Source organism: Neovison vison, chromosome 1 (assembly GCF_020171115.1).
Source record: "Neovison vison isolate M4711 chromosome 1, ASM_NN_V1, whole genome shotgun sequence".
In the NCBI taxonomy this organism is placed as follows: domain Eukaryota; kingdom Metazoa; phylum Chordata; class Mammalia; order Carnivora; family Mustelidae; genus Neogale; species Neogale vison.
In genome coordinates this window covers 44,018,616-44,026,323 of record NC_058091.1, presented here as the reverse complement: position 1 = coordinate 44,026,323, position 7,708 = coordinate 44,018,616, and positions in this window count along the sequence as shown.

The window sequence follows — 7,708 nt, the reverse complement described above, 5'->3', positions numbered from 1 at the left end:
AGAGAGGCAGAGACAGAGGGGGAAGCAGCTTCCCTGCTGAGCAGAGAGCTCGGTGTGGGGCTTAATCCCAGGACCCTTGACCCAAGCCCAAGGCAGTGGCTTAACCCACTGAGCCACCCAGGTGCCCCTGTTGAGAGGCTATTTTATAGTGATATTAGGATAGATAGGATTGTGCTATCGAAAAAACATTACTGCCAGGAAGTAAGGATGATCTAGAGGTTGGAAAAATCCAACAGACTCAAAGTGTGGTGATAAATCTTAAAAATTTTAGTCAGTCAAAGTTTTATTTCAAATTTCTGCAAGGGTAAAGGTCCCTTGTAGGTCAATTCAAAGAGTCACCATTAGGACTATTTTATAGGGAAAGAATGATTATAGAATCCTTAGACTAGCCATATTTAAAGAAAGAGATCACTAGACATTTCAGTGACAGTTAAATGGGTTAGAGGGGTGGAGTTTCATATAAGTCTAATTTTTAAAAATAAAGATACTAAATATTTAACATTTATTGAACATTTATGTATAGCAGGCATTTTACATGTATTATCACAGTTCATCTATACAACCACTGAGGGAGGTAGAATAATTCATACAAAGCCATATAGTGATGGAGAAAGGATTAAACCCAGGTATTTCTGAGCCTGTGCTTTCCAGTGTTATACCATTTTCCTGCCAACCTTGCTTGCTCAGAAGAACATGTTAAAACTGCAGTTTTCGAGGCACCTGGGTGGCTCAGTCATTAAACATCTGCCTTTCACTCAGGTCGTGATCCCAGCGTCCTGGGATTGAGCCCCACATTGAGCTCCCTGCTCTGTAGGAAGCCTGCTTCTCCCTCTCCCACTCCCTCTGCTTGTGTTCCCTCTTTCTCTGTTTCTCTTTTGTCAAATAAATAAATAAAATCTTAAAAAAAATAGTTATTTAAAAAAAATATTGGAGAAAAAAAACAAGCCCTACAGTTTTCTAGGCCTTCCTCTTAGACATTCTGGTTCACTGGCTCTGGCACAGAATCCTGGAACCTATTTTTATTAAGATCCTCATGTGAGTCTAGTGGGCAGATGAATTTAGGAGACCTTGTCCTATCCTGAACTCTCTAATGCTATGTAATAAAAATAAGCTTTCTTCATCTCTAAATATGGTGCTTACGTATTCAAAGAAATGAAACCAAACCAAGCAAATAAGTTATTTATAATGAGATTCAAAAGTTTTTATTCAGAAACAAAAAGCCACATCTAGTCATCTAGTCATAATGCTCTTTTCTTTAACGTGTAAACATGACCAAGTGCTCATCATCTTTTTTTTTTTGTATACACATATTTATAGCAGCTTTATTTGTAAAACTCCAAATAACCCAAAGGTTTATAAGCAAGTGAATGAATAAAGAAATTACAGTATGTCTATACAGTGGAATATTACTCAGCAGTGGTCTGAAAGGCAGAAGGTAAAAGGTACTCTGGGTCAGAGGACCTATATTCCAGTTCTAGCTCCACCAGTCTGGAGTTTTATGACACAGAATAAGTCACAAAATATTTCACAGCCTCAGTTTTCTCATTTATGTAATGGGACAAATTAAAGCATTTACCTTGTTTATTTCATATGTTGGTTTTAAAACTCAACTGAGGTAAATATCTGGAATTGTGTGGTAAATTGTAATTTGTATGACTTTTTTGAGGTATGAACTTTTAAAAATTGAAGTATATTTGGCAGACAATATTATATTAGTTTCTAGTGTACAACACACTAATGTGACAATTCAATACATTAAGCTATGCTCACTTCAGTTCTATAGATTAAGCTATTTACCATCTATCACCACTCAATGTTATTGCAATATTATTTTTTTCCAACTTATTTATTTTCAGAAAAACAGTATTCATTATTTTTTCACCACACCCAGTGCTCCATGCAAGCCGTGCCCTCTATAATACCCACCACCTGGTACCCCAACCTCCCACCCCCCCCCCGCCACTTCAAACCCCTCAGACTGTTTTTCAGACTTATTTGTGGAGCATAACAAATAGCATGGAGGACAAGGGGCGTTAGAGAGGAGTAGGGAATTTGGGTAAATTGGAAGGGAAGGTGAACCATGAGAGACTATGGACTCTGAAAAACAATGCTCATCATCTTTGAAAACAAGCTGCCACCTTTTCTGCCTTTTGCCTTTCCCAGCGAAGCTTCTTTGAACAGTCATTCATACTTATGGCCTATAATTCCTTAATTTTCCTTTATTCCTCATCTTACTATGATTTGGCATTTGTGTTATGCCTATAGAAACTGTGCTCATCACCAATAACTTCCTGGTTGGATTCATTTTGGCCTTTACCTAACCTGACTTTCCTAGAACAAGTCTTAATTCTGTAAAGTTCATCTGAAAATTGCTTAACCATTTTATCAAGAATGCTCATTTCTTCCAAGAAAGAGGTTGTTGATTATTATCAACTAAAAACCAGACCAGGTTTGCAACAATTTTTCTTTTACATTTGGCAGCTGATTTTGAAAAGCAAGGGATAATACATAGTCCAACAGAAATAATGAACCAAAAGTCAAAATGGACATATGGAAGGAAAGAACATGGCCAGATGGGATGGAGTCCAGAAGGAAGAATGGGTAAGGGGCAGAATGGGACAATGGGAACTGTGTCTAACCAAACTCTTCCACCTCCAGGAGAAGAGCAGAGGCTTGGTATTTATAAAATGGACGGAAGGAAGATTAAGTCTCTGTAATTATTTACCTATTAACCTTATTATATATTATTAGGAAATTAAAGCTAAAAAATTATTTTAATCTCATTTCATTTTACCCAGTACACCAGGAGAAATTTGTAAACTTGATTTGTAAATTTGATTAATTTTTTCTTTTCTTTTTTTCTCTTCTCTTCCCTTCTTTTCCTTCCTTCCTCTCTTTCTTCCTCCCTCCCTCTGTTCTTTCGCCTTTCTCTCTCTTTCTTTCCTTTTCTCTCTCCCTCTTCCTTTCTTCCTTTCCTTTTCCTTCCTTCCTTCCTTTCTATTTTAATTCTAGTGTAGTTAACAAACAGTGCTATTAGTTTCAGGTATATAGTATAGCGATTGAACAATTCTATACATTACTCAGTGCTCATCATGATAAGTGTACTCTAATCCCCATCACCTATTTCATGCATCCCCTACCCACCTCCCCCCCTCTGGTAACCATCCGTTTGTTCTCTATCATTAAGAGTCTGTTTTGGGGTTTGTCTCTCTCGCTCTCTTTTTTTTCCTTTTGTCATTTATGTTGTTTCTTAAATTCCACATATGAATGAATTCATATAGTATTTGTCTTTCTCTGACTAGCTTATTCCACTTAGCATTATATTCTCTAGATCCAACCATATTGCTGCAAATGGCATGATTTAACTTTTTTTAATGGCTGATGAATATTCTATTTTATACACACACATATTCTTTATCTATTCATATATCAATGGACATTTGGACAATGGACTATATAATAGTATAATTTTACTATTAAAAATAGTGCTGCAATAAATATGGTGTACAAATTTTTTCAAATTAGTGTTTTTGTATTCTTTGGGTAAAGACCTAGTGTGGAATTACTGGATGATATGGTAATACTATTTTTAATTCTTTGAGGAAACTCTGTACTGTTTTTCACAGTGGAAACCAGTTTCCACCTATTTGCATTCCCTCCAACAGTGCACAAGAGTTCCTGGACAACACCTGTTGTTTCTTATGTTTTTTTATTTGACCCATTCTGTCAGGTATGAAGGTATCATTGAGGTTTGGATTTGCCTTTCCTGATAATGAGTGATGTAAACATCTTTTCACAGGTCTGTTGGCCATCTGTATTTTTTTTAAGATTTTATTTTTAAGTAATTTCTTTACACCCAATGTGGAGCTTGAACTTGCAACTCCGAGATCAAGAGTCACATGCTTGGGCACCTGGTGTCTCAGTCAGTTAAGCATCTGCCTTTGGCTCAGGTCATGATCCCAGGGTCCTGGGATTGAGTCCTGCTCTGGGCTCCCTGCTAAGTGGGGAGTCTGCTTCTCCTCTATGCCTACCCCCTGCTCTCTCTCCAATAAATCAATAAAATCTTAAAAAAAAAAAAAAAGAATCACATGCTTTACCAACTGAGCCAGCCTGGTGCCCCAGCCATCTCTATTTCCTTGGAGAAATGTCTGTTCATGTTTCTGCCCATTTTTAAAGAGGATTATTTGTGTGTGTGTGTGTGTGTGTTTGGTTGTATAAGTTCTTTGTATATTTTAGATGTAAACTTTTTTTGGATATATCATTTGTAAATATCTTCTCCCATTCAGTAGGTTGTTTTTTAGTTTTGTTGATTGTTGCCTTTGCTGTACAGAAGCTTTTTATTTTGATGCAGTCCCAGTAGTTATTTTTGTTTTTGTGTCCCCTGCCTCAGGAGACATATCTAGAAGAATTTTGTTATAGTTGATGGCTGAGGAATTACTGCCTCTGCTCTCTTCTAGGATTTTGATGGTTTCAGGAGTTTATTTTTGTGTATGGTATAAGAAAGTGGTCCAGTTCCATTCTTTTGCATGTAGCTGTCCAGTTTTCCCAACACCCATTTGTTGAAGAGATTTTTTCCCACTGCATATTCCTATCTCCCTTGTCAAAGATTAATTGATCATATAATCCTGGGTTTATTTCTGGGCTTTTTGTTTTGTTCCATTGATATATATATTTGTTTTTGTACCAGTACTATACTGTTTTGATGATTACAGCTTTTAGTAGATCTTGAAATCTTGGGTTGTGATACTTCCAGTTTTGTTCTTTTTCAAGATTGTTTTGGCTGTTCAGGGTCTTTTGTTGTTCTATACAAATGTTAGGATTATTTGTTCTACTTCTGTGAAAAATGCTGTTAGTATTTTGATAAGGATTGCATTAAATGTGTAGATTGCTTTGGGTAGTAAGGGTATTTTAACATTTTCTTCCAATCCATGAACATGGAATATCTTCCCATTTGTTTGTGTTGTCTTCAACTTCTTTCATCATTGTTACAGTTTTCAGAGTACAGAACTGTCACCTCCTTGGTTAAATTTATTACTAGGTATTTTATTATTTTTGGTGCAATTGTACATGGGGTTGTTTTGTTAATTTCTCTTTTTCTGCTTCATTATTAGTGTGTAGAAATGCAGTGGATTTCTGTACATTGATTTCTTATCCTGTGACCTCATGAAATCATATATCCATTCTATTAATCTTTTGGTGGAGTCTTTATGGTTTTCTATATATAGTAACATGCCATCTGCAAATAGTGGAAGTTTTACATCTTCCTTAACAATTTGGATATCTTTTATTCCATTTTCTTGTCTGAGAGATGTGGTAGGACTTCCAGTAGTATGTTGAATAAAAGTGGTAAGAGTGGACATTCTTATTTTGTTCCTGATATTAGGGAAAAATGCTCTCAGTTTTTCAACATTGAGTGTGATTTTAGCTGTGGGTTTTTCATATGTGGCCTTTATTATACTGAGGTATGTTCCCTCTAACTCTACTTTGTTGAGGGTTTTTACCATGAATGGATGTTGTACTTTGTCAAATGATTTTCCTGCATCTGTTGAAATGATCATATGATTTTTATCCTTCTCTTATTGATGTGATGTATCATGTTGACTGATTAGCAAATATTGAACTACTATTGCAACCCAGGAATAAATCCCACTTGATGGTGGCGAATGACTTTTAATGTATTATTGGACTTAGTTTGCTAGTCTTTTGTTGAGGATTTTTGCACCTAGGTTCATCAGAGATATTGGCCTGTAGTTCTCTCTCTCTCTTTCTTTTTTTTTTTTTGTAGTGTTTTTATATCCAGTTTTGGTATCAGGGTAGTATTGGCCTATAGAATGAATTTGGAAGATTTCCTTCTTCTATTTTTTTTTTGAATAGTTTTGGAAGAATAGGTATTTATTTTTTTAGAAAGTATTTATTTATTAGAGAGTGTGAACAGGGTCAGGGAGAGAAGCAGAATTCCTGCTGAACCCAGTGTGGGCTTGATTTCATGACCCTGAGATCATGACCTGAGCCAAAATTGAGTGGGATGCTTAACTGACTGAGCTGCCCATGCACCCCATAGGTATTAACTCTTTTTTTTTTTTTTAAGATTTTATTTATTTATTTGTCAGAGAGAGAATGAGAGAATAAGCAGAGGGAGGTTCAGGCAGAGGGAGAAGCAGGCTTCCCATGCAGCAGGGAACCCAACACTGGGTTGCTGAGCTTGATCCCAGGACCCTGAGATCATGTCCTGGGCCAAAGGCAGATGCTTACCTGACTGAGGTGCCCTCTTTTCACTTTCATTTGCATGAAGAATGCTTTTTCATCCCTTCACTTTCAACTGTATATGTCTCTAGGTTTGAAAGGAATCTCTTACAGGCAGGATATAGATGGTGCTTACTTTTTTATCCATCCCATCACTGTATGTATTTTTTTTTTTTTTTAAGAGTGGGAAGGGAGGCAGGGACAGAGGGAAAGGAAGAGAGAATCTTAAACAGGCTCCACACCCAGCACAGAGCCTAATGTGGGACTTTATCTCACAACCCTCAGATCACGACCTGAGCTGAAATCAAGAGCCAGATGCTTAACTGACTGAGCCACCCCAGTGCTCGCTTCGGCAGCACATATACTAAAATTGACTGAGCCACCCCAGGTGTCCCACTTTGTGTCTTTTGATTGGTGCATTTAGTCCATTCAGTTTTGAAGTAATTATTGATAGGTATGTACTTACTGCTATTTTGTTACTTGTTTTATGGTTGTTTTATTGTTCTTCTCTTTTTAAACAAATATTTTCCTATTTTATTTAAAAAAAAAAGATTTATTTTTTAACAGTTTTTTTTTGTTTTTCTTTTAAGATTTTATTTATTTGTCAGAGACAGCATGAGAAAGCCAGAGAGCACAAGCAGGGGGATTGGCAGGCAGAGAGAGAATTAGGTTCCCTGCTGAGCAAAGAGCCCAGTGTGGGGCTTGATCCTAGAACCCTGAGATCATGACCTGAGCCAAAGGCAGATGCTTAACAACTGAGCCACTGAGGGGCCCCTATTTATTTATTTTAGAGAGAGAGAGAAAGAGAAAAAGAGAGTATGAGTGGGAGGCTTGATCTTACAACCCTGCGATCATGATCTGAACCGAAACCAAGAGTCAGACTTAACCACATGAGTCACCCAGGCACTTCTTTTGAAGATTTTAAAATTGTCTCATTATTAGTACTTTTTGCTGTTTTAATTATTTTTTGTCTTGGTGTGGACCTCCTTGGGTTGGTTTTGTTGGAGCTCTCTGTACCCCTCGGCTCTAGATTTCTATTTCATTGCCCAGATTCAGGAAGTTTTTAGTTATTATTTCTTCAAATAAATTTTCTGCTCCCCTTTTCTCTCTCTTTTCCTTCTGGGATCTCATAATGCAAATGTTTTTATGCTTGATGAGTTGCTGAGTTTCCTAAGTCTATTATCATTTTTTAATTATTATTTTTTTCTCTCTCCTGTTCAGCTTGATTGCTTTCCATTACTCTGTCCTCCAGGTTATTGATCCCTTCTTTTGCTACCTCTAGTCTACTACTTATTCCATCCATTGCATTTTTAAAAAAAAAGATTTATTTATTTGAGAGAGAGAGAGGGATAGCAAGAGAGAGCATGAGTGGGGGGCAGAGAGAGGGAGAAGTGGACTCCCCACTGAACAGGGAGCCGGACATGGAACTCAATTCCAGGACCCCAGAATCATGACCTGAGTTAAG